This window comes from Hippoglossus stenolepis, chromosome 4 (assembly GCF_022539355.2).
Source record: "Hippoglossus stenolepis isolate QCI-W04-F060 chromosome 4, HSTE1.2, whole genome shotgun sequence".
Lineage (NCBI taxonomy): Eukaryota > Metazoa > Chordata > Actinopteri > Pleuronectiformes > Pleuronectidae > Hippoglossus > Hippoglossus stenolepis.
Window position 1 is genome coordinate 28,204,383 of NC_061486.1, and position 27,634 is coordinate 28,232,016.

General features: G+C 41.4%; 1 protein-coding gene and 1 long non-coding RNA gene across 6 annotated transcripts in view; one reads left to right on the top strand and one right to left on the bottom strand.

Moving 5' to 3' along the window:
• Window positions 1-27,634, bottom strand: part of fat3a (FAT atypical cadherin 3a) — a 177,260-nt gene that overhangs the window by 128,950 nt on the left and 20,676 nt on the right. The gene's annotated exons all lie outside the window — the stretch shown is intronic.
• Window positions 7,709-10,000, top strand: LOC118105851. The gene is made up of 3 exons (XR_004695161.1): window positions 7,709-7,971; window positions 9,442-9,590; window positions 9,690-10,000. It is a non-coding gene; the product is annotated as an uncharacterized LOC118105851 (long non-coding RNA).

A 27,634-nucleotide genomic window follows, 5' to 3' on the forward strand; every position in this document is an offset into this window, starting at 1 on the left:
ATAATGTGGAGCAGCAGTAAACCCAGTGTTGCTAATTACAGGAAGTAACAATCTGTATCAAAATCAACATAAATCCCTCTTTTTGAGGACATAGAATACAAATAATATTAAGCGGAATTATTCTTCAAAGTGCTGTTGTTGCCTAAACCACTGATCGCATGGATCTCAACCATGCTCTTGGGTTTGATTGCTATGCACTTTGTACTTTGTCTGCCACATCGACCACCCAATGATGACACTGCTCCTGTAATAAATGTAATTTTTCGTTTGGAAAAGACATTTCTTCTGTTCATAATGCAGCCAATATACGTTTGCAATAAAACATATTTGCTCGTGCAGTTTAGTTGCATAGAAACATAACAAGTAGCAAAATGAGTTTTCATTCCTTCTCTGGAAGTCTGGGCTCACATTGGCAGGTCCAGGTGGTCAGGGGAACACACAACATGATCCAATATCAATCTGGCCAGGGAACACCTTTTCACCGGCCTGCTTGCATTGTTACAGACAATATATAATCAATGTCAAACACTGATCAACTTGAAATTGCCGCATGAATTTACTCCTCTGCTGTAAGCAGATACACTGCTGCAAAGTCAGTGAAATAAAATGCATTTTGAGATTTCAGCATTATTTAAGTGGGTGTCAGGATGCCATTTCACCAACTTTACCATCTCACTCTGTATGGAAACAAACAAACAACTCACTGACCTGCAGATACTCCACAAATCTTGTGTGTAGTGCTGCAGAGCCCCAACGACACACCTCTCCACCGTCTCCCTCTGACTCTAAATCCCAACCAGTTACTCTCATTTAATTCTTTCCATCTTACTTTGTCATTCTCCCCTCCTCTTCCCTGACTCCACTTTCCCCATCTCCTACTAGAGTGAGCTCAGGTCTAAAAATCGTTACTGCTGGCACCTTATAATCTTTAACAAACAAACAGGCAAACATCCGTGATTAATGGCAGTTCGGTGGCTGAAAAGACTGCCTAAGATTTAGGACTACTGCACAGCTTCACACACGCATGCATTTCCCAGAGAACCCGGACACACACACACACACACACACACACACACACACACACACACACACACACACACACACACACACACACACACACACACACACACACACACACACACACACACACACACACACACACACACACACACAGAGAGACAGACACTTCTGCCTCAGTTCAAGTATGGGAGGGACTAACAAACTGACCGTTACCTCTGTCTCTAAGAGTTATTCAGCTTGTCCATCAGTCTTTTGTTTTTTCTTTCCCCCTTCTCCTCTATCTGCAGTTATAAATGGAGGTCTGGTGGGTGGGGGTTGGCGAAGGGGGTTGCCATGGCACTGAATGCCAGGGACTCTGGCTCTGGCAGTGCCTATTGCCTAGCATTCCTACATTTTAACACTAACACTACTCCTCTTAGCAACTGCAATAACAGTTAGTAATGAACTTAACGGTTTGGAATTGAGATCACCATCCCAAACCCTCTTCACAATTCAACGGAAGTCTGGGCTATGTGTTTGTAAAATCTACTCACAAATCTGTATTAACTGGGCTTTAAGTAATGCTATAACTTGGCAGCAGTAATAACCAACAGTCCTTTCTGCCATCTCTAAGTTGTATAAGCTATGAAGCAGCTTTAATCAGGCAGTAGTAAGCAAAGGGAGGCAGGAAAAGCAATGAAGTAAAAACCTTGTATTCTCATCTGTCGAACAAAGGAACCAATTTTCTGGACTTTATTGCTATTTAACACTATGGTTAAATGTTTAGCTACATGTTAATCCACATGCAGACTGAGCTGATCGTGTTTCCACGTTGAATTCAGGCCTCTCAGTGTTAACAGAGCTGAGTGACATAAAGCAGGTGGCAACCCTATGGGCTCTCTGCAGTTTCTCCTCCATAAAGAACTGTATCAGTGTTTTACCACCACAATCCCACTGACTTCCAAACAACCTATATAAGATGTTGTGGTTCTGTGAGATAGGTGAGTCATTTAGAGGAAAATCGTTTTTGGTCATAAAGGTAGAAGTGTGAGCAAGGTCGTTTTCATTGTGTTGTGAAACAAACTGAACACAATGGCTGTCTGAAGCCACAGAGAACACATTCAAAAATTCAACACTACAGCCATCTACAAAATGCACTAATGTTCACTTTCACCACTCATTTCATTGTACATTAATGTACGAATTAAAAAAAGGTCAAATTCAACACAACAATATGTGGCATGTAACTTACAGTGGATGGTATAAATCTTTTTCCAGTTTCCAAAATGATTAAAAGTGAACCTGTGTCATTCAATCATGTTGCAGCTGCTGCAGACTATACATTACAATGTGTTCTTTAAAAGCCCTATCATGACTAAAACAGATTTCCTGTGGCTGGCTTTCAGGGCCGGGCTCAGCTTTCATACCACTGAGGCTCATAAAGGTATTTTAAACCTAGAAAGACTTGTACAAGGTTGCTCCTTTACAGCAGGTTTGATGGAAAACATGAAGCTGTCATGTTTGTGCTATGGACACCTTCTAGTTGTCTTGTTGGGGCTTAGCAGAAACTGAGACCTGCAGTGTACATCAGCACATTAGGCTCAGTCATTATTACATATTCCATACCTTAGTTTATTCAGTAAGGCCTTCCACTCAGAGCCAGATGGGGATTCCTTCCCTGAATCACATAGTGCTGACAAGACTGGAGTGCTCTCATAATGTAATCGACTAATACATACCACTTATGTAAACCTTGTTTGAGCTGCTATTGCTGCCCTTTCTTTCTGCAGACACACATTTGTACTTTGCAGTTTTCTTGATCTGCTTGACCTGCTCATTAACCACAGTTCTATGCTTGAAGAACCTTTATTACACACACTGAGGAAAAACTAAAATTTTAGTTGCACAGTGCGACTAAAATCTGGTGAGTGCGACTAAATATTTTGATTGGTTGCACCAGTGCGCCTGAAATTTATCAGGTCCCAAACAGTTTTTTTTAAATGAATAAAAACTGTGTATGGACATTTGCCTTTGACAAACATTAAAGTGATTAATAATGATTATTTTATCAGCATATAGCTTGGATTTTATTTTGTCCCCGAAGTTGAAATGCCCAGCGCAGACCCGACATCATCGGCGAATGTCATTCCATCTCCCGTGGAAATGGCTTCATCCGATTCAGAGCCAGATCAAGATCCAGAGCCTACTAAAAAAATAGCTGCGCTTTGAAAAAGCGACCAACTCGATGCATTGCGTTTACTGCAAACATTGCGGGGAAAAGTGCTTTTGCTGTGTTGACATCAACATTCAGAATTGAAACCCTAATAAAGCACAACTTGTCTAAAAAGCACATCTTGTGCCGTGACAGGTGCGTCCCTGGCAGAGCAGCTCTTCTCACCGCAGCGTTTCAGCACCAGGCAGCGGCAAATCAAACAAGTGAGGAATCACAAATGATGATCAAATTTAACACTGCTTACAATATAGCAAATGAGGAGTGTCCCTTCACTAAATTCAAATCACTGATAGTCCCCATGAAAAAGAACGGGTTAAATGTCAACCCGACCTACGCCAACGACACTGCCTGCGCATAGTTCATCGGAGTGATCGCTGACTCATAAAAAAAAAAAAAGAAGTCTGTCAAGATCGCGGATTCCATGTACATTTCCACGAAAGAGTGTGAAATCGTCTACTGCCGCATCCTTTTGTGTGAGTTATATTTGTTTGGTTTATCTATTTATTTGAGTTTTTCAAGCACTTTAAGTTTGTTTTATCATCACAATTTTTTGAGTGCTCTGTGATTAAAATAAAAAATTATTCTACGCCTTTCCTCCTGTTTACAATAATTTACAAAATTAGATATGGATTTACCTATGTCTATGGGAAGCGACGCTGAAAATTAAATATTGGGTGCACCTAAAATATGTGGTGGTGCACCTAAATGAAAAAGTAAGGCGCACCAGTGCAACCAAGGAGAAAGTTAGTCTGGAGCCCTGGTGCATAATCCAAGTGCATTGTCACAAAGAAGGACTCTCAAGGGATTATTTACTAAAGACAGGACATCTGAGAAACCATTTTCTAATGGAAAGATTGAGCATAAAATTATTCAATGTAAAGAGCTGTAGTAGGGATGTGGGGATGAACTGTTGCTGTTATATGTTTAAATAATAGAAACAGAGCGAAGGAAAGTATTAAAATGTTTTGTAGAAACCACCTTTAGCACTTAGGGAATGTTTGTAACAGCAAATGTTTTTAGAAACATCATACCCTGTTCATAACACGATGCCATTCATGGTAAACTGAGCCTGCCCACCCCTACTATTGACACAAAAGGAAGCATGGCAAAATGAAGTTGAAAAGGGTTAAACATTATTCTTTTACTGTTTGTTTGTTTCAACCCACAGGTTCTACACAAAAACTACAAGACATAAAAAGGGAAGACCTAGGAGATCTAGTGGAACCCATGGACACATTTCCACTTCAGAATAGGGCTGAACGATATTAGGAAATCATGCGATATGGGATAACGTTGTTTAATACCGCGATGAAGATATGATTTGCGATAAATAAACATAAACCGTCCCTGGCTACTGACACAGAGACCACGGACAGCTCCATGGCCCGGAGAAGGCGCACAGCCCGGCCGCAGCGCCACAAAGTTGGGTGCTGACAGAGGGAGCCATGCACAGCTTTAGCGATACGTCTATCGCGCACGTTGATATCGCAATGACTTTCGATATATCGTGCAGACCTATTTCAGAACCTCTTCACAATAAATACACTGCTCAAAAAAAATTAAGGTAACACTTAAATCACATATCAGAACTTGATGAACGAATTATTCAAGTTGAAAATCTTTACTGATACATTATAAACAATTACAATGCATTCTATAATATGTTGTGTATGGCCTCCGCGTGCCTGAATGCACTCTGACAACGTCTGGATGTGCTCCTGATGAGTCAGCGGATGGTGTCCTGGGCAATCTCCTCCCAGACCTGGATCAGGGCATCACTGAGATCCTGGACAGTCTGTGGCTGTACTTGGCATTGCGAATACACAATATATAACGTCCCATAGGTGCTCAATTGGAATTAGGCCAAAGGAACCCAGGTCCCACTGCACCAGTGTAAGGTCTGACAATCGGTCTGAGGATTTCATCCCAGTACCTAATAGCAGTCAGGATATGATTGACTATATATATATGACATGGAGGTCTATGCGACCCTCCAAGAATATGCCTCTCTAGACCATCACTGACCCACAGCTAAACCGATCATGCTGGATGATGTTACAGGCAGCATAACGTTCACCACGGTGTCTCCAGACTGTTTCACGTCTGTCACATGTGCTCAGTGTGAACTGCTCTCATCTGTGAAGAGAACGAGGCCCAGTGGGGAACCTGCCAATTCTGCTGTTCTTTGGTGAATGTCAATCGAGCCGCACGGTGCTGGGCTGTGAGCACAGGTCCCACTAGAGAACGTCCAGCCCTCATGACACCCTAATGGAATCCGTTTCTGAGTGTTTGGTCAGAAACATGCACACCATGAGCACTCTGGAGGTCATTTTGTAGGGCTCTGGCAGTGCTCCTCCTGTTCCTCCTCACATAAAGGAGCAGATACCAGTCCTGCTGCTGGGTTGATGCCCTTCTACGCCCCTGTCCAGCTCTTCTTGTGTAACAGTCGGTCTCCTGGTATCTCCTCCATGCTCTTCAAACTCTGCTGGGAGACACAGCAAACCTTCTTACACCCACCCGTATGGATGTGCCTTCCTGGAGGAACTGCACTACCTGTGCAACCTGATTTGGCTGCAGGTACCACCTCATGCTACAAGTAGTGACAAGGACACTAGCAGTACACAAATCTAGATAAGAATCAGTCAGGAAGGATAAGGAGAGATCAACTGTCTGTGGCCACCACATGCAAAACCATTCCCTTTTTGGGGGTTGTCTTGCTTTTGCCTCTCCATTGCACCTGTAGTCACATTCATTTGCACCTAAGCCGGTGAAATTGATTTAAAATCACTTGTGCTTCCTAAATGGACAGATTGATATCCCTGAAGTTTAACTGACTTGGTGTTATACTGTGACGATTAAGTGTTCCCTGTATTTCTTTGAACAGTGTATAAACCAGGCCAAACCAGTGGCTGTCATAATCAGTGCCCTTGGTTATTGATTAGATGTGAGGTCCGAAACTAAAATTAATTTTATTATGTTACAGAATCTGATCAAAGCAGGTTACTCACTTAACATTTAGTATTACAACATCTTGGTACATATCTTATTCACCCACGAGGATTGGAATCAGTCCTGAGTGCTCTTTGAATCTGCTGACTCAAACAATAATATTCAGGCATAATTGTTCGCTATAGATTTTAGCTGTTACCTCAAATAGCAATTGTTGTAGGCTTAATTGGCCTTATTCCATATTATTGTGGTTGAATTGGCTTTCTTTATTAAATTATGTAGCCTATTCCTCCTTCTGCCAATTACACACAGCAAATGGAAGGCCAGGGAGGTTTGTCTGGCATGGTTATTTGGGGGGGTCATTAGATGCTGCTTACACTGCCTCAGACTTTCCACGTGTGTCGAAGGGCAGGGACATTCCAGAACAGAGCGATATGACAGTACTATAACTTAGTGCAATTATTATTCAAATTAAAATGGAATCCTAATTTCATCTCAGTTTGATAAGTCTGGCTTTCTCAAAGTTTACCATCCATACTGAAACACCAACATGAAACAAGAACAACAGAACAGTGCATTTCCAAATGTATCTGCAGATATGTCCTTCTGTGTGTATTTCATTGCCAAAGGAACAGGGTGAAAAGCACACATGTGAAGGATAGGGAAGTATGCTCCTGCAGACAATGGTAATGATCCTAAGTATAGTCTGCAAGCCTCTGAAGAAAAGGTGGCCTATGGTATGCAGGCAACGGTGACAGATGATAGTGAGGAAGCGAAACGGGTCAAAGAGCTGTTCTCTGCTGTGTTTAGTATGCATGGCTACACTCATGGCTGTGGCATGGCAGCAGAGTGTTGATTCAGATCAAAGCTCACTGCTTAGCTCAATTCAGTCACTTATTCACAACTGCAGAGCTTGCATCCTAATAGCCGCTGTGCCCTGATCTCTGCTGAACGATGAGCACTTCTTAGGTTTCAGTGTAGTTGGCGCTGAGTGAACTGAAGCTCACATTCTCTGTGTATGCTCCCTTTGATTTCAGTTGCTCTTACTGTGTTAAGACTAACTTAAGGCACTACAGGTTACTGTTGTGTATAGAAACAACAGGATGTCAGCTTTTCCTACAGACAGGCAGTCCCAACATAGGTAAGGTGACATATGACATATGTGTTATTATCCTCATCTGCTACCATCAATTCAGTATGAATGAATGATGCTACTGTTATTTGTCTGACAGTAACAAGGCTGGCAAGCTCAGAAGGAGCAGTGCCGATGCCAAAACCGAGCTAGTCAGTATGTACTGCCAATCAATCTATAGTGTTGGGACCTAGTATATGTGAACTATAGTTGGGCCTACATGTTTAGCCAAAGCCTGCAAGCACATGTTTTCTTTGTTCTGGAGACAAAGGAGAGCCTCCAGGACACAACTTTCAGCCACTATTGGTCACTCTGGGCCCACCAGGCCTATAAGGTCACCAGGCCTATAAAAGCCCAGTTCCCCCTCTTTTCCTTTCTCTTTTTACTCACTTCTCCTGGAGGAGAGGTGTAGCTCTCCAGCTCACCCAGCCAGGGAAACTTCCTCCCTACCCAAGCTCTACCAACCTTCAAGCAGGCCTACCTGTAGCAGACTGCTAAAACCTTCCAAAAGGCAGCCACGCTAGAGCCTGCCTATGAACTTCAGCATGAGCTGCTCCGACAACATCTTGCCAGCAGAACCACAACAACAGGAGCCACAAACCAGCAAGACCACTTCACTGGACTTCAAAAAAGGACCTTTCCCCCTTTTCCTGGACGGGTAACACAATTGGGCTTAACAATTACACTAGGCTAAGCAAAGACTGTTCAATTCTATTCATATCATGTTTATAAGTGATATTTTGGTAATAAGTTATTTGAAAACTAATGTTAGTTATGATATGCTCTTCACTGTCTTTCTTTGCATGCAACTAACTACTTTCTCTAACCTGGCACCAACACCTCACACACACATCTCGCCAAACTTAACACATACATGTGACATCAAACACATGGTATAAACACTCCAGGGGGTCTTTTGTTTCATCGTGGCCAGCCGCCATTTTGTAACTTACTCACTTACTCACAAATACGCACACATACTCACATACACATCTGCACATCTGTATATAGTAAGTACACCTTTAGTTAGTTTGTGTGTTTATACTTTTATTACTTTCATAATAAATGTTTTTCTTCAACACAAATGTTGTCTTCAGTAATGTTGCATAAGTGTGAATTTTGCCAACCTTTACACTGTCAAGAATTCCATATCCTTCAACTTTGCTCACTACTTATGTGGTAATTTTGGTTATAGTTATTCATTTAATTATTAATCAGAGTTCCAAATTTGTAGTACGTAATTTCATGAGACTTAATCAATGAATTGGCTATCTTTCCCCTTCTTTTGAAAGGTGGTGCCCCGAGGTAACTTTAATCAATTAAAGTTAGTATTACATTTTTTTTTATGAAAAAAATATTTTATATTTTTCGGATAACCAAATTTATTGAATGCCCAAAGGCACACCACCTAATGGTGTCATGCTTAAGGTATAATAATCACAAGAATAGATTAGATAGATGGATAGATGGATAGATAGATGGATAGATCTTGCAAACCGTTCATCTAATCGACTTGAATCTTAGTATATCTATTTTCAGTGGTAATGGTAAGTGCAAAGCTGAGTTTGGTGTGATTTGGACACACAATATGTTCAATATTAATACAAATTGACTGACCAGCACTCTGTAGCAGTCACTGTGTGTGTCACCATATCGGACTGACACAGATACAGACAGTCAGGGTAGCAGCGGGTTCTGCAATGCTTTTTATCAAGCTGAAATACAGAGCTTTTATATTAAAATGTTGTGACTTTGGGTCAGAAGACCGTGTCATTGCTTAACAGACCTCTGAAATAGTTGACATGCAATGTATGTAAAAAAAATTCATTCAAGCTTATAGGTAAATCACACATAGGACCTGTATTGAAACAAATTCAAATTATTTTAATAAAGAAAACATTGACTGTAAAATATTATATGCAGATAAACCATCGCCGTATTTACAAAGCTCTGTAAACAACGTCCAGCACACAAACACTAAAAAGGTAACAATTTATTACGGAAATGTTTGAGAAGGACTCACTAATGATGAGCATTACCCCAGGCCAAGTTTGATAATTGTTATGTCACAGCTCCTCTGTGCCCCCCAGTGTTTTCACCCCTTCACTTGTGTTTCTCCTCTCCACAGGTGTGTGCCATCTCCCTCTGATGACTCTGCGGTGACGTGGTCAGGGATAGCTTACCAACTCACCTGCAGCTCATCCACTAAACACCTGCAGTAAATGTACCCTGGTCGTGATCCCAGTCATTGCCAGTTCCTCCGTCAACGCTACAGTGGTAGTCGCCCGTTCTTGGCCGCTCTGAATAGTGGATTTAAGAGTTTTTTCCCATGTCTTTACTTGTGTTCGCTCACAGTGTTTCTCTTTGTGCCTCCAGGATTCACTGTCCGGTTCTCCTGCCATCACTCCTCGCTGCCTGGACTGTGCAAGCAGAACATTCACTCTCCACTTTCTCCTCTCATCCTCTTGCCACCTTTGGTCAGAAAATAAACACCCCTGAACTGTTCGTACTGTGTGACGCCTTGTGTTCTGTCTCTGTGGTAGTTTAAAGTCGCTTTAAACATGACATGTTAAGGGAATTTGTGACAGTGTTTCTCACTATTTCTTTGCTGACAAAGAGTAAATCAAAACCCAAACCCCAAAATGGTTGACTTGAGGAATATCAGTCAGCTGAAGGGTTTTGAACTGCTTATTCGTATCATCAACTATCAGGGGGCAGAACCTTTTACAGTGATATTTGTACATTTACTTATGTAAAACATATGATACTAAGGCAATTAAGTGATAACTGAAAAGAATTATAGCAGGGTTTTTGCACAACTTTAAAGTCAAATTTATATATGCATAAATACTATATATGCACATACTGTATATATATATATATACACACACACACAAGTGTGTTCTTTGTGTTGTTAATATCCTGTTTAAGTACAAGTATCATGTTATTACCGTTGTTGTTGTTACTTTTATTATATTATTATTAGTCTGTTTGTTTATTAGTTGTACAATGTTGTTGTCATGTCTGTCGATAAAGCTTCATTGACTTGAACACAAAACTTGTTTCCGATTATGTCAAGCAAAATTCAAGTGCTCACTTATTCTTTACATACACCTCATGACCACACGAGAAAGTTCTGATTTGCCAAGGCAGGCAGGAGGGGTAAACACAGGCTACCTACCAGAAGTGCCAACTCAACATCACCATCAACCATCTATCACACTGCCTTACACAATGAACCAAACAACTCTGCCTCAAACCAAATTTCTCTCACTTTCTCCAATCCACTTGGCCTCTGTCTCCTCTGTGCATAATTCATGGCTGCGGTACTTATACATTCCTTGTTGGTGGCTTAGTGGAGCAGTTTAAAGAGAGAGGCCGGTCCAGCCAGGCTGCCTTTCTGTCAGTCCTGCTCTCCTGCTCTGTTGGGAGCCTCTCAATTGCTAAGTGGCTGTTTTAACATCCACGACAAACTAGAAAACCTAGAATCATCTCAACACTGTGTCAATATTCATGCAGCGCTGACTGAGCTGACATTTACAAAGTGACTAAATGTAAAAACACTCCAAAGTGATGCTCACACTCCAAGGCTCAGTGTGCACACTGTTACACAGCAGAGTAAACACACAGCGACTTGCCATTGTTTGTAATCCTTCACAATATTTTCACAAACTGAATTTTCTTCAATTTCTTACACTCAAAGCTTAGTAATAGACATCTCCTTCACACACAAACATGGACATGCACACAGTGAAAATCTTATTGGGTACAGACCCACATCTGAAGTGTACGGAGGTCAGAGGTCAGAGCTCCTCCTTATCACCCAGCCACCAGCCATACCTGCTTTGACACACTATGAGCCTCCAGAATGGATTACCAAACAGCTTCTATGAAGTGAGACGAGGGCCCACCATTGGCTGTTTGCTACTATTTGGTATATCTCATTTATATACTCTGCCCTGCTCCCTCCAGCCTGAATCTGTCACCCTCAGCTACCAGGCCAGTGGGAGTTTCCCACTAGTCACCTCCCTTCTCCTGCTGGCTGACCCTCCTTCTGTTAGACCTGATCCTCCAGTTTTTCCCGTCTCTATATATATTTTGTGGCAATTTTATAGGACAGCAAGGCAAACAACACCAAAGCGAGTTAGCATCTCATGCACAGCGTCACCAGGGGAAGTCAACAGGATAGAGAATGGGGGAAGACAGTCACAGTAAGTGAAGGACAGAGAACAGAGGAGGGCTGGAGGAAGATAGAAAGGTCATAAGCAATCTTCTCCATACCTATCTAAAAGCTAAGTGTTTATTTCCTGTGGCTGAGGGGGTAGAGCGGTCGTCCTCCAACCAGAAGGTGGGCAGTTCAATCCTAGATACTGAACCCGACATTGCCTGTCATAGAAAAATTGCAGCCCATAGAATCAGTGTGTGAATGGGTGAGTGGCAAAAATCTGTACTGTAAAGGCGGGCTGGGGCGATGTGTCGACGTAATCGATGTTATCGCTTCCGTAAATACGTCAACTCGTGGAACGTGCGTCGACGCGTTGTATGAAAGTTGGCTGCGTTTTGTTTTGGAATAATGCCTTGCAGTGCATACTTTTTGATATCAGATTTGTTTGTATTTAAGAGAAGATTATTAAATAAATATAAAAGACACAAGTTTTTTAATTTGTATTTTTGATAAATCCATTATTATATAAATCTAGTAATAAAAAATCATCATTAGATTAATTGATTAATTGAAAAAATCGTTAGATTGATCGATAGGTGCAGCCCTACTGTAAAGTGCTTTGAGTGGTAATCAAGACTACAAAAGCGCTGTATAAATACAGACCATTTACCATTTAGACTGAGGAAAAAACTAAACAAATGTAGCTGCAGAAAGGTTAAACGAGAGTTTAAACGCTGTTAGAATTCTCATAACATTTTTATAGTCTTTGATTAGATAGTTCTAAATCTGAATCTAAATGTGGCCAATTTAGGTGACTTTCAAGGTTAATATTGAAAAGTATTCAACAACTCAAGCTGCTTTCAGACATGCACTAGACTCCGCAGATCCTCCATACAGGACGAGTGGACCTCTAATAAGCTTCTGTCCTGATCCTGAAGCAGCGGTGTTATAATTATTCAGCTGTGGAAACCCAACGAAACCATGAACGTAGCAGAAAACATGATAATGTTCAGTTACTGCATCGATGCAGAGTCATCCTCCTCTGTGCAGGAGCCCAAACATGAACACATGTGCTGCTCCTCCTCCGCTCGGTGTTGTGTGCGTCAACATAACCTGATGTGGGTGTTACTCTATTTCAGCCACATGATTGGTTCGGTGCGGAGCTATACTCATTATCATTGGCTGTCCGTGTTGTTGGTCAAAACATGGACGGGATGAGTTTTATCGACTTTATATCGACATGTCTTAAATTTCTATTACACAAAAGTTATATTGCGATAATTATCAATATCATTTTATCGCCCAGCCCTACATGAAGGAGATCAGAATTTCAAAATAAAACTGAAAATACAGAATGAACACAAATCTAAACACATGGAAGCACAGGTAATAGTCAAATAACCAAAAGAGTGCATAATCAGAAAGTGTTCAACTGAAAAAATCCCCAAAACTCTTATCTAAGAGTTGAGAGCCTAGAGTCATGACACAATATGCATGTGTGAAAGGCAAACTGCAACGAAAGACCAGATACAATTCCCCGGACTTCACCCGCAGGTCTTGTCAGAAAACAGCCTTAATGGTGTCTTAAGTGTCGAAGCTACGCCACAAGCACCGGGCAGAGCATTCATAGTTGCTTGGTTCGTAGGTGTGTGTGAGATGCGCTGCAATTACACCCCCAAAACACTAGTGGCGGTAGACTTTCTATGCTGGTGTCTTCCGGTTTCTAAGCGGATCGTGTTGGAGTTGGAGCTGATAGATGTTGAAGTGCAATTACTTTTACTTAAAGAACTGCAACGAAGACATGAAAGATGTTGTCTGTGTTCGTTTCTTCAACTCAATTAATAAATGGCGGCGAGTCTGCTTGAGATGTGACGCTACCAAGCGGACCAATCACAGCTCTTGTGGTCTACATCGCCTTGACACGCTACATTTTCGGACTTCCATTTCTATTATCTACATACAGTTTTCACTTCGCTGCATAAACCCATGTCATGCCACAAGAATCTCAACTAAGAATTTGCCAGTTTATCCAATTCACAAAGTCCCAATATCTTCCCACCCTAACAAACACCAGGCACGCTTTTAATAAATTAGCTTAAAATTAGTTTGCTGAATCACATCAGATAGTGAAATCAAACCATGACCCTATTCTCATTAATTGTCTTTTTTTAATCTAATTTGACTGAAACTAGAAAATATGCTCAGTAGAGCGTAGTCCTCCACCAAGGACATGTATTGAGTTATTTGTGTTCAATTAATTTAAGTGCACTGCTCTAGTGTGTAGGCTGATAATCCTGAAGTTTGCACTCATTCACAGTTATTGTAATTCATGTTTATTAATTTCATGCTGAAAAAAACTGTAGTCTATGTGATGATTAGTGTTTTCCATGCACTGTGGTGATCTGATGTTCCCTTTACATATGTTGATGTGATTCCTTTGGTTACATTTGGGCGATTGTGGCTGAGTGGTAGAGTGATCATCCTTCAACCAGAAGGTCGGCAGTTTAATCCCCAATCTTCCACATCTGCTTGCCGAAGTGTCCTTGGGCAAGATGCTGAACCCCTTGTATTTCCCCTCATATAACAAAAAAAAGCTGCTAATAGATGCACTGTATCTGTTGTTTGTGTGTGTGAATGGCAAACTGTACTGTACAAACACATTTTATAGTAATACAAATGACAATTCATGCCATGATTACCAGTAGCAGTTAAAGAGTATAAATTTATTATTAATGTTGATCTCAAACTTGACAACAGTGTTGTGCAAGTTCACACTTAGATAAAAAAAAGATAGCTCAAAGTTCAGTTAATAAAGATTAAAATGAACAAGTTTACGTTCATATTCACAATTTTGAAATTTGAACCATGTTCACTATCCCAAAAATGTCCACAAGGCCAGTTTCCAACAATCACGCTACTTCTATCAACACAAGCCCAGATGCCAAATATTCTAACAGTATCTTTCTTGTCTTTCTACAACCAACACTCACTGAACTAGCTGTCAAAGTTCACATCAAAGAGCGACATACATAAGTTACATTTCACCTCAAAAAATTTTTCACCATAAATTTTGTTTTAGTCCATAACTCTGGTAAAGCTACTAATCCAATATCTCTGTGTCACTTTGAAACAACTGCCATGTGCCCCACCCACTGTTATTCTTCTTATTCTTCTCTCGGCCCCTGCTAAAACCTCTCTTACTTTGCCCTGCTTCATTTTATAAGGATAAAATGTCGCTCCCTAGTGGCTCCCTGTTTTCGTTCTTTCTTACTGTCTTTCGTGTGTTTTTGTTAAACCAACATTTATGCACTATGGACACTGAGTGCATCACGCTTGTGGTGTTCTTTCTCCTGTTTTTTACACTTTCGACCGTGTCCAGAGATCCTGTGTGGAGCCATGGCCCTATTTCTTACAGTAGGGATCAGCTGTCAGCACTCTGTAACACAGCTGTGCTGCCCGAGGAGAGACCCGATGTCCCCCGCGAGCTAGGGAGAAGGAGACGGGGGAATCGTGCTGGAGCCCAGCGTCGGGGAGGAGGAGCGATACAGACCCGTGCTCCCTCCTATCGTCATGGGGGGAACGTAAGATCTCTACCCAATAAGATGGACGAGTTAGTGGCATTGACCCGACATGAGAGGGACATGGCTAACAACACCGGACACAGTAAGGAGGAGGAGGGCTGGCAGTGTTTGTGAATGATAGATGGTGTAACTCTGGGCATATCACTATTAAAGAACAGCACTGCTGTCGGTACATTGAGGTGGTAGCTGTTAGCATGAGACCCCACTATCTATCGCGGGAATGTTATCACAATAGCTGCGTATGTTCCCCCCTCTGCTAATGCTGATGCAGCCTGTGATGTCCTGCGCTCTGTGGTGAGTAGGCTGCAGACACAGCACCCACAGGCTCTCCTCCTTATCTCTGGGGACTTTAATCATGCCTCTCCATCCTCTACTCTGCCCACCTTCACCCATTACATTACATGCCACACCAGAGACAATAAAACACTGGACCTTTCCTATTCCAACACCCAAATCCTGCGCTGACCAGCTGTGTGGGATTATGGAGAGGGTCTTCAACATGAGCCTGGCTCGGCAGAGTACCACAGCTATTGAAGACCTCCTGCGTGGTAACGGTGCCAAAGATTTTGCACCCAAAAGAACTCAGCAGCTAAAGGCCACTGGCACTAACATCCCACCTAATGAAGACCCTGGAACGGCTCGTCCTCAGACATGTCTGCCCCCTGGTGAGACCATCGATGGACCCATTGCAGTTCGGCTATCAGCCTGGCATCGGGTGGATGACGCCGTCAACCTACAACACAGAGCCCTTTCCTATCTGGAGAAGCCTGGGGGCACTGTGAGGATCATGTTCTTTAAATTCTCTAGTGCTTTCAACACCATCCAACCAGCACTTCTGAGGGACAAACTGGAGCCTGCTGGAGTAGACCTCCACCACAAATCCTGGATATTGAGCTAGCTGACCAACAGACCCCAGTATGTGAGGACTGTGTGTCGTACACAGTTGTTTGCGGTACAGGGGTCCCGCAGGGAACGGTCCTGGCTCCATTCCTCTTCACCCTCTACACTTCAGACTTCATCTACCACTCACCCTCCTGTCACCTGCAGAAGTTCTCTGATTACTCTGCGATTGTCGGCCTCATCACTGTCGAGGACGACAGGGAATACAGAGGACTGATGCAGGACTTTGTGGACTGGTGCCAGAGTAACTGCCTCCAGATCAATGCAGGGAAAACTAAAGAAATGGTGGTGGATTTCCGCAGGCGCAGACACTCCCCCCCCGACACCGGTGAACATCCAGGGAATGGACATAGAGTTAATGACCTCTTATAAGTATCTGGGTGTTCACCTGAACAATAAACTGGATTGGACCGATCATGCCAGTGCACTCTTTAAGAAGGGCCAAGGCAGACTGTATCTGCTCAGGAGACTGAAGTCTTTTGGAGTGCAGGGGGTGCTCCTGAAGACTTTTTATGACTCTGTGGTGGCATCTGCCATCTTCTTTGGAGTAGTTTGCTCGGTTAGCAGCATTTCAACTGACAGGAAGAGACTAGGTAGACTAATTAGGAGGGCCAGCTCGGTCCTAGGATACCAGCTTGACTCAGTGGAGGTAGTGGGAGAGAGGAGGATGATGGCGAAGCTGTTTTCTCTGATGGACAACCAGTCCCACCCCCTGCAGGACACCATCACAGCACTGGGTAGCTCCTTCAGCAACAGACTGATCCACCCTAAGTGTCTGAAGGAGAGGTATCACAGGTCGTTCCTTCCTGCAGCAGTGGGACTGTACAACCAGCTCTGCTCCTAGTAAAAACTACATGCACCATCATTATGGACTGCACTTTCACATTTTTAAGTCTCAACTGTGCAATATAACAAAAATGGTTCATGTGCAATCCATTCATTGTAAATATCCTCACACTGCATATATTTATTTCTGTCTTGCACTGTATATACTAGTTTAATTACATTCATATGTTTCTATATTTCTATATATTTTTTTGTATTCCTTACCCTTAAGTATTGCATGTTACTTATTACTTGCTGATGTCTTTTTGACTCTTGCTGCTGTAATACTGCAAATTTCCCCATTGTGGGACTAATAAAGGACTTATCTTAAAATATGGCACTGATAATGTTTCGATGTGCTATGATAACTTTGGACTACAACTGCATGATTTCATAGGGGGTATTCCCTCTTAAAGTTTTAATTTTGTTCGGCAGAAATTAAATCTTTAATTTTAAGGTGCCGTAAAACATGTTGGTCGTTCAGTCCCACAAGACTAGAGGTTTCTTCCAGTTAATGAGGGAGTTTTTCTTGCTCGTTGTACGAACTGTTGGGTTCTTCTATTATATTGTAAGGTATTGACCCATAATGTAAAGTGCCTTGAGATAATGTATGTTGTGATTTGGAACTTGGAATGTTGAGATAAAATTTCATTGAACTGAATTGAATACCCCTATGAAAAGCCTTGAGGATGCTATATGTGAAATTGTAAAATTGTTTCATATATTCAAATTGCTTGGTCTTTGTGTGTGGATTGGACAATGCATTTGTTAGTACTGACAAATTAGGCACAAATCAATGTACAGATCTGTCAATCTATACTACATGTAAGATCAAATTAATAAAAATGGAACAGGTTTTTGCTTAAAATGCCCTTCAATTTTTATGTTACTCCTGTTAACGTACTTGTTAGACTTGATTTCTATTTTCATTTGTCGCATTTCCCTTTGGAACCTTAAATTGTGTTTCTTCAAAACACTCATGTCATGTTTCAATGACGTTTTTTATGTCGTTCATATGTTTAGTTCCTCAAAAAGTGTTGTTATTGTCATAAATAACAAAGAAAAAAGTCAACCTGCATTCCACAGGAGGTTATAGATTAATGAGAGTAAATTAAGGATGGATGTGTGGGGAGAGAGTAAGAGAGGGGGGGTTGGGGGGTTGTGGCATGGGACGCTTCATTCCTTTTTGCATCTGCAACAGAGCCCATGGTTACCGCCTGAGTGTGTGTGTGAATGTGTGTGTACTTTTGCTAAATGAAGCGGGAGAGAGAGAGATAGAGAGGGGAGCAGTGTAATGTTAATAAGGGCAGTGGGATGTGAACAAACAGCTTCCAGCCTCATGAATTAATTCAGACAAAGATGGCGAGAAGAGGCTGGGGGTGTAATGCAGGAACTTCAGGGGTCAGACATTCAAAATTTAAATATAAATGGACACAGATGACCCAGCAGCTCAATGCTGTGTGTGTGTGTACATGTAAGGAGTGCATACACACATGCACAAAACTGTGTTTTTAGGTGCTTTCTAGGCACCTTTTGACGTTTTTAACCTATTTTGGACCACATGCACCCCTTACATGAAAAAGAAAAAAAAAAACATGCTTTTTCCCATATTTATTCCATTTTTAGTTTTTTTCACTTTTTAGTTTGAGAGCAGGGCTTAATGATTTCATGCTCAGATTTTGCAATGCTTTCACTCAAAACCCTGCACTTGCACTCAAATTGCCCCTGTTTGCACTTTGCTCTGCATTTGCTCAAACTGGAAAACTTGCAGTCAGATTTTCTGCCCTCCAGCTTCTGCCCCTGTTACTTCAGTGCTCGCATGAAACATTTGCTGTCCGATTTCTACTCTGATCTCAGATTTTTTTTATGCCAGATGTAGTATTGACATATGAAATTGTTCCGCCCTCATTGTGGGTTTGTTAGCTCTATGTCTCTGAGAATCCCCGTATGGATGGTTACTTTAACCGGGCTCATTTACTCCTGCCCTCCATGGCATTAGTATTACACCAGCTTCCTGTCTGGGAGTTTGAAGAAAAAACAATAACAACTTCATGGATCAGAAGTCCAGCAGATCCCTGGTCCACATGGAGCGGCAAAATCAAGAATGTCAATTAAGTGTTTTACATTATGGGAAAACTATTGCTAGCAACTATAACAACAAAACTATAACAACGCCCTATTTCTTTCCCACCTGTCTTTTATGGGAACAGTACCAACAGCAAAAGCAACCACAACAAAGGCCAGGCATATTTATTTGTCAACACTACACATTGCATTCTATCAGAGAGAATGTTGACCTACTGGTTGCACAAAAAAATAAAATCCAAGCACAAAAGAAAAAATCCAAAAGTTCATCACCAAGTCACTCTTATAACAATGAGCCAGTGAAGAGTAGGGGCTCGTACAGCATCAGTCATATTCAACCCCAAATCAGAAAAAGTTGGGACGGTATGTTACATTTACAATTAAAACTGAGAACAGTGATTTATAAATGATCTTTGACCTGTATTACAATAAAAACAATACAAAAACACATTATTTGATGTTTGACCTCATGAATTGTGTTGTTTGTGTTGTTATTTCAATTTAGATTCTTGCAACATATTTCATCATATAAAGCATTTACCAGTTTGTAATGTTGCCTTTTCTTTTCACAACACTTTAAAGACGTTTAGGAACTCAAGACACCAAGTGATGAAGCATTTCAGGGGTCATTTTGTCCCATTCTTCCTGCAAACAAGTCTTAAGGTGTGCAACAGTACGGGCTCTCCATTGTTGCATTTTGTGTTTGAAAATGCACCACATATTCTCTATTGTGGCCAAGTCGGGACTGCACGCAGGCCAGTCCAGCACCCCCACCCTCTTCTTCCGCAGCCATGCTGCTCCAAAATCTCTATGTACTTTTCATCATTAGTGGTGCCATCACAGAAGTGTAAGTTACCTTTAACAGGGGTACTGACACAAGCCCATACATGACAGACCCTGGCTTTTGGACTTGTTGCTGGTAACAGTCTGGATGGTCCTTCTATTCTTTAGTCCTGAGTACACAGCGTCCATTTCTTCCAGAACATTACATTTCTGACCACAATACACGTTTCCACTGTGTTATGGTCCATCCCAGATGCCTTCGAGCCCAGAGAAGTTGACGCCGCTTTCGAACACGGTTAACATAAGGCGTCCTTTTGGCACAGTAAAGTTTTAACGGGCATTTTTGGGATGTAACTATGTATTGTAGTGCTTGACAAAGGTTTGCCAAAGTAATCCTGAGCCCATGTGGTTATATTGCTAAATGACGGTTCTTGATGCAGTGTTGTCTGGTACTGAAATTCCTCCAGATTCTTTGAAACTTTTAATGATGTTATGCACCGTAGAGAATGAAATTTCCAAATCCCTTCATATCCTTCTTTGAGGAACACTGTTTTTAAACATTTAAATAATTTTCTCACACATTTGTTGGCAAACTGGCGATCCTCGGCCCATCTTTGCTCCTGAAGAGCTAGGCCATTCCTTGATGCTGCTTTTGTACCAAGTCATGATTACAATCACCTATTTCAAATCACTTAATTTTTTTATCATTGTACCTCATTACTAGCCCTAAATTGCCCCCGTCCCAACTTTTTTTGTAATGTGTTGCAGGCCTGAATGGCAGGAATGGATGTTTATTTACAAATAATATGAAGTTGACCAGACAAAACATAAAATATCTTATGGTCATACTGTCTGCAATGAAATACAAGTCAAATTAAATTTAGAAATCACTGCTGCTCTCATACCGTCCCAACTTTTCTGAGTTGGGGTTGTACATTTTGATGTTAGGATTTCCAGGATTTGGACATGAAGTTCTCCTGGGTGAATCATCAGTAGGGCTGCAACTAACGACTATTCTGATAGTCGATTAATCTATCGATTATTGAAACGATTAATCGACTAATCGGATTATGAATCACACAAATACTCAATGGCTCTTATTTAGCTATCAGCTTTTAAATTTAGCTTGAGGTTTTTCGCAGCATGTGATGACTGACAATAAAGACAATAAAGATTGATACTTCATTCAAAAATGTCTTTTAGGCAAAGTGCTCATATAAAAAAATTTAATTAAATTCAAGTACCCTTTTTATTGTGAACCAAGAACAGGCAAAGTGATATTCATTATTCATTCAGGATAACATTACGCTTTTAAACTCGTTAAAAAAAAGTTAAAAAAAATCGACATTCAAACCATATTTTTGTAATGGATTCTAGAATCCTACACACAGGTATTGAGGGAGTTGCCAAGACAACTCCGTATATATAGCAAGCTAGATAACAGGCTATCTTACCGAGGCGAGCCTGCATCGTCTACGTTATGATGTCCAACGTGCCTGCTCTTCAAATGCTCGTGCATAACGGACGTGCTCCCATGGAAAGCAAGGTCCGCCTTACAAATATTGCAGGTAGTTTTTTTTCGGGCTATGTTAAGGGTGAAATTCTCCCATACTTTTGACTTTCTGGTACGCGATGGTGTTGCAACGGACGCCGCCATTGTGCTATGTTTTGTCGCTATTGCACATGCGCGACTTTCAGAGATAGGAGGGGAGCGAGATGGCTCACTCCTCAGCTACTTCCATCAGCACCTCCGGTAAAACAACATTTAGTTCAGCTGCACGGCACGAAAAACAAGCGCTATGACGTAACCAACGAATCATCGACTATTAAATTCGTCGGCGACTATTTGTCATAGATTTTTGTCGACTACGTCGTTTAATCTTTGCACCCCTAATCATCAGAATGAACATTCCTGCTTTTTGATGGCAGCAATCTGCTTCTTTGTAAGAAGTCAAAAGTACAAGACAGTATCAACAACAGCTGCAGGAGAGAACAGCTACAGACCTATAGCACACGATTTTAAACATCTGCTACTACACTAGTTCTTGATCACTCAATAAATCAATCAAATTGTATTTGTATTGCTCATATCTCAAATCACAAGATGATCTATCATGTCAAGACTATCTCACCACCCTAAATATTCCATTTCCATATTCCATATTCCATGTATGCAGACCGACCCCCACAGGGGCAGCTGTCTTTAAGACACATCACCTGTGATGGCCACGCACTCATTAGCCACTCCAACCCAGTCATGTTGGACATCATCCACACTTTGGTAAATCCGAAAGGAAACAAAACAAAAGAGATGGGAAAATGGGGACAACCCCTCGGCCCACTTGGGCTTTCGTGTCTGAGTGGCTAAATGTATGAGGGGTGAAAAGTGTCACAGAGTGCAGTAAACACATTCTTTTTTTGAGAAAAAAACACAGGCAATGGCGAGTTCTGCTAGCCACACCTATGTGGGCTGTGGGATAAGAATGCCTATGGAGAACGGTCATGAGCGGTGAGTGCATTGCTAAGGACATGACCAGCCAGGAAACCAGTATCCTGCATGAATTGTTTTATCCTGCCAGCTAGAGTGAGGAAAGCTAGGGTTCAAGCTGTTTCTCGCAAAAGGCCAGCCACTCTATTTGGGCAGCCTCAACAGAAAATGAAGCAGCCAAGAGTAGTGGTGTGGAATGACCAGGTGGTGTCTCAATTGATTCCTTATCAGGGTATTGTGGTCAGGAAGGAGTTGGCAATACCCTCCCCAGCGGCTGCCCGTACAGCCCCATCCACTACCCAGCTCCCAAACTGATGATGTTGGTATGATATTATATGGTTATAATTAACGGATATATCCGTGTATGCTCAAAATATATCTGAAATTAAACAAAATTCAGAATCGGAAAAGTTTATTAAAAAACAACTGTCACATCAGCATGACATACAAAATTCAAACAACATAACATTTCTGTAGCAACATAAATAGCACCAAAATAAATTATAAAAATTAAAATGAAAACAAAATGGTGTCTGTAGAACAAAAATAAATCATCAATAAGAGTGCTGATTTTAGCACATTAACAAAACATTCTCATCACCATAACTGAGACTACAAATAAACTCACACCAAAACAACACTGCAATCTTCTAATCTGACAATCAACTAAATCAAATGTGATTATAAGTGATCAGAAAATGAACTGAGTCAATCACTCTGAAACTTTAGCACAAAAATTAAGCTACTACTATGAAAATACAGCTGCAAAGGTCCGGTAGCCAGCTATAGGTTTCATCTTTTTCTTCGGTGGCATTTTTAAGTTTTCCTTCTTTTGTTTACTCGAGAAAAAACGGGATCTCATCTGGGGCGGTATGTATGTGCAGACCCCATCCGAGCATAACAAAAAGGAGGCAACCTTTCAAAGTATTTTTTTTAATCACAGCCAACGGAGTATGTTTTTTTTATTTTATTACAGCATGTTCATTCCACGTCAAAACATTGTTGACATGAGTGAACGCAGTATGGAGAAGTGGAAATGTGAGTTTATTTACTACTATGAAGTTTGTATACTTGATTGTTGAAATTAAATCTGTGGTGACTGGCTTGTTGTTGTGGTAGTGGCTAAAGTACTATGCCGCAAGTCTGGGCAAGTCTCCCTCAAAGGTGGCAGCCATAAAGGCAGTCCGTATTTGGCCTCGTAACCTGGCAGATGTTATTGCAACTTCATCTCCCAGTTTCTTAAGGGTGCCTGTAGCGTTAATCAATACAACGGAAGGCCAGCTGTGCCGCCATTGGATTTGGAAGTGGTCCTGTCAGCCTTACAGCATGAGCCATCGAGCACCTGGAATCGGTGGAGCTGAAATTGCTTTCTCTTAAGATGGTATTGTTGCTGCCAAAGAATGGGAGAGCTCCCTGCACTTTCGGTGCATGAGGAATGCTGTAGATTCTTGCCGGGTGATGCTCGGGTGGTGCTGCGCCCGAACCCTGCATTCCACCCTAAGGTTTTGTCCGAGTCCCACACCAGTCAGTCCATTGAGCTCCACCCTTTCAAACCTCCTCAGGATGGTGGAGCAAGAGTAAGGGGATAGTCACTATTATGCCCCGTCAGGGCCCTGACTGTGTATCACACTTGATGACTCTAAGGTGCACAACTGAATTTATGTCCCAAACATCCACTGGTGATCACAAATAACTGCTAACATCTACTGGTAGTAGACCTGATATTAACATCCATCCCGAGAGATATGATCACAAGTGTAAAGCTTTAAGTTTGAATGTGTTTCCTCCACTTGTGATTGCATCACACTTCCAAAGTTGTCTTTACCAGGTCAGACTATACAGATGTGTCCAATGTCAAGGGTTGTGTGTGCCGCGCAGCTCAATTCTCGTGCACGCAGCCGCCTGGCTGTTCACAATGCAGGCGCATTTCTCCGCGCCGGTCAGCCCACGATTCTGCTTTCTCCGCTGGTTGTTGTATGCTGCGTTCAATGTAGGGGTTCGGGGGTAAATGATGATGGTCTGTCTGCTTGTGCGCTTGTAGTGAATGGGCAGATGGGGATATTTCATCATGTGGGGGAAAAAATCTGGGAAATTGAAACTCAAGGAGAACAGCAGGGAAATCCAAAGTAAGGGATGCATATTTGATAATTTATATCATATATAATATGTCATTTATATCGTTTAAAATCGATTTTCATTGTGTTTTCTGGTGCGATACGCTAAAAAAAATAGACCAGATGGCGAAACCATCGCTGCAGAGCGCGAGCCGTCCTCAGCGCTGCGCACCGCTTCGCAGTCGATGTGAACAGCCCAATTGATTAACAAGGGGGCGGAGAGGAGGCGGACAGCTTTTCTTGGCGCTGCGCTGCACGGCACTTCCGCGTCCGGTGTGAACCCGACATAAGCCCACCTGCCTAATCTCCATTAATCTTCATTCTGCACCAAACCTGTGCTGCTCTTATTTTCTGTTGATTTCTCTTGTTTACACTGACTACATGCACCACATATCAATCACTGCAACCCTGCACTCTCACCCATCACTGATTCTAACTAGCATATCTCATTCTGATTATTGTGACTTTATTAATTTCAGATTTTTATAGCTTTTCTGCATCTCACATAGAGAGAGAAGGTGGAGTTCAGAGGAAAATCAATACACTACTATGGATTGAAAAGTAATTACTATGGATTGAAAAGTCTCAAGTAGTGGTAGTTTGGAAGCCAGGTGTAAATATCAAATTGTTTATTTCAGAAAGTTAAAGACATTGTTGACACACCAATTGACACAGTATAGAACAGAGTATACAGACTCAGAGTCAGGGCACTACACTTTGTTTAAGGATGGGAGAGGATAGTGGTTTTGATTAAATATCAAAGAAATACCCTCATCATGTCTTCTGCTTCCTGCAAAACATATTTGCTAATGGAAACAAATTGTGTGAATGTATTTAAGGAGTCAGAGACAGAGGAAAACTCTGAGGTCGAGATGAAGTTTGACCTTGAATAAACCATCAAGTCACCTTGACTTTGCGGAATTCCTCACCTGCATAGGTATATTTTGGTATATATATAGCTAAGCAAAGCTTTCTGTATAATCCACCTCTGACTGATTTACTGTTCAAAGACACTTTGCTATTCATCAGAAGCTTTATCAATTCTGCTAAAAATGCATTGAAAATAGATTGTAAGTAAGTTCAATGAGCTGAGCTGACTATCCTTTTACATCCTGTCAGGGTTTAGCTGCTGTTTGAAATTTAACTGTCTAAGCTGTAGATCCTCTTTCTTTGCATTTAAAGATAACAAGACTGTTCTCCTTTACAGGTTTTGATACCTCTGTGCTCACTTGTCAGGCCCTTCAAAAATACAGTCTCACACACACACATTTACTTTACTTGACTATACATCAGCACCCAGCTCTGTTCCTCAAAGAAATTAAAAATCAACTATTGAAAGAGGTCCATGACGAAAAGTATTAAATAATTTCATCTAGTCAGGGACAGATACAGAAGACAAGCCAGTAGCCGGTGAAGCTTCATAGTCCTCTTAAGCAGAGAGAGACTTTGACCCTGACTCTTCCTCTTAATAGTACAGTCTCTATGGATTGGATAATTGACATACTATTATGACAAGCAGTTCAAGTCTGATTAATGAGATTGGTAAAAGGGAAACGAGGAAGTGACTTACATGTGACCTCCTAAAAAATAAAAGACCCTGTGTAGCCAAAATTTTATTCATGGTTTTGAATAGTGTATAGTGCCTCCAGGAACGCCCACCACAAAAAAGGGCTTGATTTCTTATTACAAATTAATATGTAGTGTTGGGACCGGGTATTTGTGAACTACAGTTCGGCCTACATGTGTAGTCAAAGCCCTGAGCACATGTTCTTTGTTCTGGAGACAAACCAGAGCCTCCAGAACTCAGTCTCCCAGGGTGCTTCAATGTCACACAGAGGTGTGAAAACTGACCGGGGACACAAGTTTCAACCACAATTGGTCACTCTGGGCCCCATGACCCATGAGGTCACCAGGCCAATATAAGCCAAGTCCCCCCTCTCTTCTTCCTCTTTTCGACTCATCCTTTCGACGCAACTCTCCGAGAGGAGCCCACTCACCGAGCAAGGGAATCTTCCTCCCAATCCAAGCTCTACCAACCTTCAAGCAGGCCTGCCTGGAGAAGACTGCTAAAACCTTCCAAAAGGCAGCGACGCGAGGGCCTGCCTAAGAACCAGCACAAGAGCTGCATCGCACAGAAGAAACCACAAAAACAGGAGCCACGAACCAGCAAGACAACTTCACTGGACTTCAAACAGCACATCAACCTTTTTCCCCTTTTCATGGACGGGTAACACAACTGGGCTTAATAATTATACTAGGCCAAGTAAAGACTGATTATTCGATTCCGTGTGATGTTTATAAGTTTGATTTGTGTTGCTGTGATATTTTGGTTATAAGTTATTTGAAAGTTAATGTTAGTTATGTTATACTCTTCGCAGTCTTTCTTTGCATGCATCTAGCTACTTTCTCTAACCTGGCACCAACACACACACACACATGCATATCTCCCCACACATCTCTCTGACCCCCGCTACATGTCGTAAACATTCCAGGGGGGAATGGTTTATTGCCCTCATCGTGGCCAGCCGCCATTTTGAAAGCACACTCACTCACACAGACACACACACGCATACACACATACACATCATTATATAGTAAGTACATCTTTAGTAATTTGTGTTTTTATACTTTATTATCTTCATAATAAATGTGTGAATTTTGTGTGAATTTTGCCAACCTCTACACTGTCAAGAACTCTATATCCTTCAACTTTGCTAACTATCTATATGGTAATTTTGGTTATAGTTATTCATTTAATTGTTAATCAGAGTTCCAAATTTGTAGTTGGTACTTTCATGAGACTTAATCAATAAATTGGCTATCTTTCCCCTTCCTTTGAAGGGTGGTGCCCCGAGGTAACTTTAATCAATTAGTTATTATTTAATATTAATATTTTTAATATGTAATTATGGTCTCACGTTTAATGTATCAATTGCACAACAGTAGCTATCACATTAAACAATGAAAAAAAACATTGTGATCATTCACCAGCACAATTAATCCAATAGATTTAACAATCAAGTCTACAACTTGCCTCCTCCTCCTATGAATATAAAATAATCATGGCCAGCGAACTATTACTAAAAGATAACTGAGGGCTTTGCGTCAAAGTTAACAGGCAAAATAAAAATGTCTGTCTCTGCAATACATTTTATGGGTCCAACGGTCATCCATCAGAGAGAACTTCTTACTCATGACATCACTTAACCTATAAAGTAGCTCTTTTAAAGATTTTTTGGGATAAATAAAATACCATAAATATAAAAATGTAAATAAACAATGAATAAAAAGTTAAGAAAGGAGTGAAGAGATGGCCAGAGCAGTTGCTCTGAACGTCCAAATATAATGCGGGTGGGAGTTAATTGAAAGCCCAATGCGTC